Source organism: Carcharhinus amblyrhynchos, unplaced genomic scaffold (genome assembly GCF_965287045.1).
Source record: "Carcharhinus amblyrhynchos unplaced genomic scaffold, sCarAmb.v2.hapA scaffold_89, whole genome shotgun sequence".
Classification (NCBI taxonomy): Eukaryota; Metazoa; Chordata; class Chondrichthyes; order Carcharhiniformes; family Carcharhinidae; genus Carcharhinus; species Carcharhinus amblyrhynchos.
The window spans coordinates 91,152-98,721 of record NW_027649829.1 but is presented as its reverse complement, the minus strand read 5'-3'; positions in this window follow the sequence as shown (position 1 = coordinate 98,721).

The window sequence follows — 7,570 nt, the reverse complement described above, 5'->3', positions numbered from 1 at the left end:
GTTGAAGTGTAGGAGGAAACTGGAGCACCCGAAGGAAACCCATGCAGACGCGGGGAGAATGTGCAAACTCCACAGAGTCAGTCTGTGGAATCCTCTCCCCCAGAGGCACAGTGATTGAATAGATTCACGACCAAGTTAAAGAGACTTCCGATTGACACCAGGACCGCGGGGTTATGGAGAGGAACAGGGGGAACCACAAGCAGATCAGACCTGATTTTGTGGAATGGGAATAGCAGGTTCGACGGGCAGAGTGGCCTACTCCTGATCCTGTATTTTATGATCTGAATTTGACAATCCACATGGTTTTTGCAAGATAATCCTTTCTGTTAATGTTTCACAAAGTCTTCGAGACAAACGTGATGTCTTTAAGCAGGAGAGGTTCGGAGCAATGAGGATAATTGCAGCATGGACAAGTTGGGCCGCAGGGCCTGTTTCATGCTGTAAATCTCAATGACTCTATAGCCGGACATTACCGGCACAGAGAACGGCATTTTCCATTGGCCTTGGGTGGGATTGTACAAACCTTGGGTGGATATGGCGGGTAAGGGTGGTACGGTGGTGCAGTGGTTAGCACTGCTGCTTCACAGCTCCAGGGGCCCAGGTTCGATTCCTAGTGTGGGTCACTGTCCAGGGTCTTTGCACATTCTCCCCGTGTCAGTGTGGGTTTCCTCCAGATGCTCTGGTTTCCTCCCACAGTCCAAAGGTGTCTGTGTTAGGTTGATTGGCCATGCTAAAAAATTGCACTTAGTGTCCTGAGATGCTTAGGCTAGAGGCATTAGCGGGTAAATATGCAGAGACACAGGGTAGGGAATGGGTGGGATTGTGGTCCGTGCAGACTCGATGGACAAAATGGCCTCTTTCTGCACTGTAGGCTTTCTATGATTCTTCTATGAGAATCCTGCCCTGTGGCTCCATCTCATTCTGGCCAAGAAATGAGACCTTCACTCATCCTGTATATGTCTGTAAATTGTGAATTCTCACAAGGGAGGTACAAAGATCTATAAATCTGTGGGCACACTGCATCAGCTGTCTCCATGTATCCTGAGAACAGTTATCATAGCATCACAGTAGCAACAAAGGAGGCCATTCTGCCCATCATTTCTGTGCTAGCCCTTTGAAAGATCTCTCCAATTAGTCCCCGCTCTCTCTGTAAATTTTCCCGCTTCCAGTATTTCCCCAATTGCCCCTTTTGAAAGTTCCTATTGAATCTGCTTCCACCGCCCTTTCAGGCAGCGCCTTCCAGATCACAACAACTCGCTGTGTGTCCAAAATAAAATTCTCCCCATCTCCCCCCGGCTCTGGTTCTTTTCCCGATTCTCTCCAATCTGTGTCCCCTCTGGTTACCGAGCCTCCTGTCACTGGAAACACTTTCTCCTCATTCACTCCATCCAAACCCCGCCTCCCTCCCCCTCGTGATTCTGAACACCTCGATTCAATCTCCCTCTTAACCTTCCCTGCTCCGTGGGAAATGATCCCAGCTTCTCCCTGTCTCTCCGCATGAACGGACATCCCTTCATTCCCCCCTGGAACGTTCCAATAAATCTCTATCCACAGCCCCTCTTAAAGTTTGTGAAGAAAGTCAGGGTCTGGGAACCCTGCGGAGAGTAACTCACCTCCTGACTCCCAAAGCCTGACACCATCAACAAGGACACAAGTCAGGAATGTGATGGAATACTCCCCACTTGCCTGGATGGGTGCGGCTCCAACAACACTCGAGAAGCTCGACACCATCCAGAACAAAGTAAACCCACTTAATTGACACACTAACCACAAACACTCACTCCCTCCACTCCCTATGCACAGTGACAGCCGTGTGTACCATCTACAAGATGCACTGCAGCAACTCACCAAGGCTCCTTAGGCAGCACCTTCCAAACCCACCACCTCTACCATCTAGAAGGTCAAAGGCAGCAGATACCAGGGAACACCCCCACCTGGAGGTTCCCCTCCAAGTCACTCACCATCCCGACTCGGGTGACATAGTGGCGCACTGGTTAGCACTGCTGCCTAGCAGCACCAGGGACCCGGGTTCAATTCCGGCCTTGGGTCACTTGTCTGTGTGGAGATTGCACATTCTCCCCGTGTCTGCGTGGGTTTCCTCCGGGTACTCCGGTTTCCTCCCACAGTCCAAAAGTGTGCAGGTTGGGTTGATTGGCCGTGCTGAATTAGTGTCAGGAGGATTAGCAGGGTAAATATGAGAGGTGACGGGAATAGGGCCTGGGTGGGATTGTGGTCAGTGCAGACTCGAAGGGCCAAATGGCCTCCTTCTGCACTGTAGGGATTCTATGATTCTGTGGCGAGGGAAATACATCGGCCGTTCCTTCACTGTGGCTGGGGTCTAAATCCTGGGACTCCCTCCCGAACAGCACGGTGGGTGTATCTACACCACAGGGACTGCAGTGGGTTCAAGAAGGCAGCTCACCCACCACCTTCTCAAGGGGCAATTAGGGAGAGGGGGGTAAATGCTGGACCTGGCCAGCAAGGCTGAAGAACGTAACTAAAAAGTATGTCAGGGAAAGCAGCTGATGTTAACAGACTCACACCTGGAATCGTTCCTCAGTTGGCCGGGACCCAGCGTGGGTTTATTGTGGAGGTTCAGACGGGCGTGACACACACTCGAAAGTTCGAATGGAAGTGAAACACGGCAACTGGGTAAAGTGTAACCTGACACATTAAACAACATCCTAGGCAAAGAGGCTGCCAATAACTGTCAGCAACCACAAACCCACAGGAAGTTTCGAAAGTACGTCTCCTGTCAGCTGCAGTACGCTCACCGACAAGTCACAGCCTTAAATCAGCAAACACTCCCCCCTCACAGTGCTGAGGGAGTGCCGCACTGTCAGAGGGTCAGTGCTGAGGGAGTGCCGCACTGTCAGAGGGTCAGTGCTGAGGGAGTGCCGCACTGTCAGAGGGTCAGTACTGAGGGAGAGCCGCACTGTCAGAGGGTCAGTACTGAGGGAGTGCCGCACTGTCAGAGGGTCAGTACTGAGGGAGAGCTGCACTGTCAGAGGGTCAGTGCTGAGGGAGTGCCGCACTGTCAGAGGGTCAGTGCTGAGGGAGTGCCGCACTGTCAGAGGGTCAGTGCTGAGGGAGTGCCGCACTGTCAGAGGGTCAGTGCTGAGGGAGTGCCGCACTGTCAGAGGGTCAGTGCTGAGGGAGTGCCGCACTGTCAGAGGGTCAGTGCTGAGGGAGTGCCGCACTGTCAGAGGGTCAGTGCTGAGGGAGTGCCGCACTGTCAGAGGGTCAGTGCTGAGGGAGTGCCGCACTGTCAGAGGGTCAGTGCTGAGGGAGTGCCGCACTGTCAGAGGGTCAGTGCTGAGGGAGCGCCGCACTGTCAGAGGGTCAGTGCTGAGGGAGCGCCGCACTGTCAGAGGGTCAGTGCTGAGGGAGCGCCGCACTGTCAGAGGGTCAGTGCTGAGGGAGCGCCGCACTGTCAGAGGGTCAGTGCTGAGGGAGCGCCGCACTGTCAGAGGGTCAGTGCTGAGGGAGCGCCGCACTGTCAGAGGGTCAGTGCTGAGGGAGCGCCGCACTGTCAGAGGGTCAGTGCTGAGGGAGCGCCGCACTGTCAGAGGGTCAGTGCTGAGGGAGCGCCGCACTGTCAGAGGGTCAGTGCTGAGGGAGCGCCGCACTGTCAGAGGGTCAGTGCTGAGGGAGCGCCGCACTGTCAGAGGGTCAGTGCTGAGGGAGCGCCGCACTGTCAGAGAGTCAGTGCTGAGGGAGTGCCGCACTGTCAGAGGGTCAGTGCTGAGGGAGTGCCGCACTGTCAGACGATCAGTGGTGAGGGGCTGAGGAGGTTACAGAGATAGGGAGGGGATGGCAAGAACCATGGCAAAAGTTGAGAGGAAGCGATGGTCTCCTGGTACTATTGCTGGAGTATTAATCCAGAAACTCAATTCTGTTGGATCCAGGTTTGAATCCCGTTACAGCAAATGGTGTCCCATAAATAAATTTTAAAGAAGGGCGAAATTTTAAAATTGTGATGTTCCTGGGCTGTAGCCAGTCAGTAAACACTGGGGGGTGATGGGTGAATGGGTAAGGGACATGACTTCACGTTTGTGGAGGGTTTGCGCTGGTGAAGATTGTTTGGAAGAGTTGTATCTGGAAGTAACTGAGGCACAGTCACTGTGTTACCCTGATATCCGGGACTGTGTGGCGTGGATCTGTCTGACTGTCGGGAGTCTGCTTACGGTTTTGGATGGAGAAAGAATGTCTGTAACAATAATTAAACAACAATAATGGGAATAGTGGCTTTAAAATGGCTATTCTGGCTGACAGTGAAACATGCTGGGAATTTTGGTTAGTGTAAAGATTAAAGCAGGTGGTAAAGATACTGTGGTCAGAGAGCTGTGATCAGAAGCTCCCTAGATAGGGAAGTCTTTACATTAACACCACAGTGTGGGGGAGGCGATTCTCCCAAAAATTTCTAATTTGCGGGAAAAATTCACAATTGCTTTTTGAGTGGGAGTTCAGACTCGAATCTCCCACACTCTGTGCAATGGAGAGGCCACAGTTGTGAATATCATTAAAAGCTCGGGGGGGGGGGGCGGGGCTGACAGCTCTGGAACTCTGCACATGCGCAGTAGCCCCAAAAGTGTCAGGTTCCTGTTTGCTGGCCAGCCCGGGACCCCTGCAGTGCTGCCCTGTCGCTCCCACCATGTATCAATCGTGGCCCCCACAAGCATTCCCAGACCAGGCCCGACACTCCCCGTCCTGGAGCACTCACAGCTCACCCCCCCCCCCCCCCCTCAACAGCCGTGATGCTCCCCCACCCACTTCCCCATCCCCGAAGACACCTCCCCTTGGGAGTCAGACCCCGGACCCTGGCTGACCCTCCCTATGGGAGGCAGACACCTCCTGGCGGACCGCCACCACCCCCCCCACCCAGCCTACCCTGATCGCTGGCCTCCCTCCAGCCCCGATGGGATCCCAGAGTGGCAGTGGGACCCCTCCCCCACCCCCACCGGTCACCCCCTAGGCTCTGCCCCCCGATAGCCTCACCCCCAGCCCTGCCCCCTAGGCCCCGCAGCATTGGCATTGCCTGATGCCTGGTGGGCAGTGTCAAGGTGCCCCCTGGGTATGGACACTTTGCCACTTGGGCAATACTGGGGACACAGGCTGGCACTGCCAGGGTGCCCATGCCCAGGGGAACCCCCCCCCCCACTGCCCTATTGCCCCCCTTCATTGTGGCAGAGTCTCCTGCTGGTTCCCTGTAAGTGGGGAGCTGCTCTACACCCCGCTGGAGTGAAATATTCCTGGTGGGGTGGGAGATGCTATCGGAGAATTCTGTCCTGGGCCCAATAACGACATTTAAATAACATAGATTAAAATGACCTCCCGCTGGTTTCCTGCCTGGTCCCGATGGTGCCAGAATTCCCGGCGGTGAGAGATCCACATGCATTGGGAATGTACGCGTGAATCCCGCAAAATGGCTGAAGTGCATCTCCCAACCCAACGCACCAAAAAAACTAGCACGTCACAACGGGGGAATTGGGCCCTGTGTCTCTGATTTTTATGGCTACTATGTCTGGCACATGTCAAACGAGCAAAGTGCAATGGCGTCGTTCAAAAGTAATTTCACTGGATGTTCGAGCCATGTGATCAGTTTCTGGTTACATAATTGGCTGGATGACACAGAATCTTTCGGAAGCGGGGGAAGAATTGTGGATAAAAGACATTGCAGCCATTTGTTTGGCAGCGATAACGCGAAGAGACCAACAACTGCAACAAGACTTGTACCCTGAAGGATGCTTCAGAGAAGGAGAAGATAGATTCTACAGCAAGAATACTTTTTGGCCAAGGTTTTCCAAAACTCAGTGGTATCTATTTTCAGTTAAATAGTTAAAGTTGATGTTCAGTTAAGAGTTAAAATTTATTAAAGAGTTAATGAGTTGCAACTGTTTATAAGAACATAATAAGCACATGAGAAATAGGAGCAGGAGTAGGCCATCTGGCCCTTCGAGCCTGCCCCGCCATTCAATAAGATCATGGCTTGTGAAATAAAGAAATAATTGAATTACTGTCCATGCTTATCTCATGAAACTGGAATGTTTGGAAGGTGTTTCAATTGAAACTGTATAACACGGTTAACATTTCACACTCAGTGTCAATCCATCTCTCGTTGACAGGAGGCGCTGTGTGCGGAGTAGGAGCCCGATCAGAAGGAGGAGTAATCCAACAGCGCTAACCATGCGGAGGATCAGTGGGCTGCCGTGGGGAGTCGCTCAAAGCCAGGAACACCACTCCGAGACCACAGCGATAACATTGTCACTGACACAACCTGCCATCAATCTTCCTCAGCTATTATTGCCAGTGAAGGAACGTTCTGGAATCAATGACATTTTTTGCCTCTCAGCTGTGTCTGTCATTGCGTTTGAAGATGTAACATTCCATACCAGCGCTTAAATCTGACAGTGCGCTCAATAGATGAGTGAAGGTTCTCGATCACCAATGCTCTGTAACTTATGAATATATATCTCTAAATATTATTTAAATCCTCTGTATTCCTGGTCCTCCAACTTGCAGTCATACATTTCAGAACTTAGTGCCCTGTATTAGCGATGCAACTATTCCCATTCAATATTTCTATGTAAACAGTCACACTGTAGTTTTAGACAGAGCTCAGTAGGTGGAGCAGTCTCTGGATTTTGATGACTCTGAGTTAATCTGGTCACAGAAAGTTACAATGAGGGAAGCATCTGTCTTTTCTTTCACAGTACGAATGAGTGGATAAAAATTTGCCTCAGGACACTGGAGAGAACTTCCTCTGCTTTTCCCAGAAATAAAAACCATATGTCCTTTTACATCCACCGTGAATGGCCAACAGACAGTGAATCTAAAATTGGTATACTGGATAGTGCATCATTCCCTCAGTACTGACCCTCTGACAGTGTGGCACTCTGTCAGTACTGACCCTCTGACAGTGCGGCACTCCCTCAGTACTGACCCTCTGACAGTGCGGCACTCCCTCAGCACTGACCCTCTGACAGTGTGGCACTCCCTCAGCACTGACCCTCTGACAGTGTGGCACTCCCTCAGCACTGACCCTCTGACAGTGCGGCACTCCCTCAGCACTGACCCTCTGACAATGTGGCACTCCCTCAGCACTGACCCTCTGACAGTGTGGCACTCCCTCAGCACTGACCCTCTGACAGTGTGGCACTCCCTCAGCACTGACCCTCTGACAGTGAGACACTCCCTCAGTACTGACCCTCTGACAGTGCGGCACTCCCTCAGTACTGACCCTCTGACAGTGCGGCACTCCCTCAGTACTGACCCTCTGACAGTGCGGCACTCCCTCAGTACTGACCCTCTGACAGTGCGGCACTCCCTCAGTACTGACCCTCTGACAGTGCGGCACTCCCTCAGCACTGACCCTCTGACAGTGCTGGAGATGGCACTGACCTTGCTGTGATATGTGGCTAATGCACATTTTGTGTCTCGGTGCTGCGTACGGAGGAATTTAGATTGGCTTATGGAGGGATCAGCGGCTGTAGGTATGAGGGGGTGGGCGAATATGGGGGGGGGGGGGGGGAGTTGGGGTGGGGGTAAGGACACTGCTGGTTAGTGTTTA